A 1,859-nucleotide genomic window follows, 5' to 3' on the forward strand; every position below is an offset into this window, starting at 1 on the left:
CCTACATGAGCACATGGACATGCTCAAGGGAGAAGGCCAGTGTGTACAGCCCCCCCTACATGAGCACATGGAGGACAGTGTATTTCAACAACACACCCAGATCACATGATAAGCATGGTGTAAATCACCAGACACCCATTCTTCTCATGGCTCACTCATCTACTTCCATTCACCAAGGGGCACAGGAGCTGTGTGGTAAATTCATAGATCACTTACAATCAGCCTTCTCGAAACAAGTGAACAAAGCCAGTGTGGCTCAAGCACACAAACCACAGTCTGCCAACTTGAAGTTGGAAAAATTATAAAACCAACTAGGCAATTATATCCAACAGTTTTAATTTATTATAGGGATAACATTCTTCCAGAAGCAAATCAAAAAGCCACTCTTCATGATGCCTGTGTATACCTTCAAAAACAAATTTCTCAATACGGATCAACAATTGCCCCTGAAAAAATACAAACTAAAACTTCCCTTTCCTATTTAAGGTACAAATTAAGTAACTTCATTGTTCACCCTCAAAATGTTCAATTCTCCAACTCTGTAACCTCAGTCTAACTTCGAGTGCCATTGACTTATGTTTGAAGAAGCTTTCTCAGGGTCCACATGAAGGGATGTTCCTTAAAAGATGCGTCGAACTAATTAGAAAGCTAATCATGCAGGAGGCAGACCCTGAAAGCAGAGTCTGGCTGTCTCTGGAATTTCCTGGAAGGGACCTTGGGAGTGGAGAAGCAAGATAAGTTAATGTGCATATGTTTTTTACTCATGAAGGGCTGAACAAGTTTTGTGGTTACTTTGTATAGTACCTTTGTCCTCTTATCCTATAGACTGTTTGGTTTATTACTATCCAGTGTACATGCGGAACTTAGTGATATTAAGAGTATATAAGCTTGCAAGAAATAAAGTTAAGTTGCTACATGCCTGGGAGAGCTGTAGCCCTCTGCTTTTCTAAACATTCTGACTGCTGACTTATCTCTGTGACTCCGGTCCTAACTACTTCCAGCAACAAACTCAATTAACTTTAAATAATTTATAACAATTAATAGGGCACATTAATTGGCTTATGCCTACTTTAAAAATTCCTAATTATCAATTGTCTCATTTATTCAATACATTCAAAGATTACCCTTAGACTGCTCCGATAAATGCTGGGTAAGTTCTGCCAGGTCGCCTGGACAGGTGGACCTGAAGTGCAGTACTCTGATGCTCCTAGCAGCACTGCCGGGAGACTTCTCCTGGGAGTCTTACAGCTCTGCTCTCATGCACCTGCCTGTCACTAATCACTATGCGCCACCTGCTTTATTCTGATTGTACGCTGAGGACTTTAGTTCTCATCAGGTCTAATTTTGTTCTTGAGAAGTTTAACATTTCTATATCTGAAGTGTGTTATGGAAACTCAGGCCTCAATTCCAAATGACAGCTGATTGGGGCATATCCTATCTGATTTGACTCTAGAGAAAAATGGCCTTTGAATGGATCCTTGAATTATTATAATTATGTTACGGTGTTTTAAAAGACAAGTCTGGTTAAAATACTTAGGTTTGTTTCTTCTTGGTAGAATTTATGAATTTAAAAGCAGCAATTAAAACTATATTTATGTGTCTAATTTATAGGATATAAAAATAATTAACAAAAAATAACACAATGAGAACTAGAACCTATGTAGATTGCTAAAGTAAATAAATTTGGTAATTAAACAATTAATCATCTGGAATGTTACAGGGCGGAGAGAGTGAGGAGGCTGAGTCTGGCTCCGGCTCTCCCAGCCATTGCAATACATTGAGCTCCGTAGACACAGCACTGGGGCAAGTGAGAGCCGGACGGGCACTGGGTGACTCTGTGCCTCACTGAGGAAAAATAA

This window comes from Otolemur garnettii, unplaced genomic scaffold (genome assembly GCF_000181295.1).
Source record: "Otolemur garnettii isolate 467f Iridium unplaced genomic scaffold, OtoGar3 scaffold00016, whole genome shotgun sequence".
NCBI classification, from domain to species: domain Eukaryota; kingdom Metazoa; phylum Chordata; class Mammalia; order Primates; family Galagidae; genus Otolemur; species Otolemur garnettii.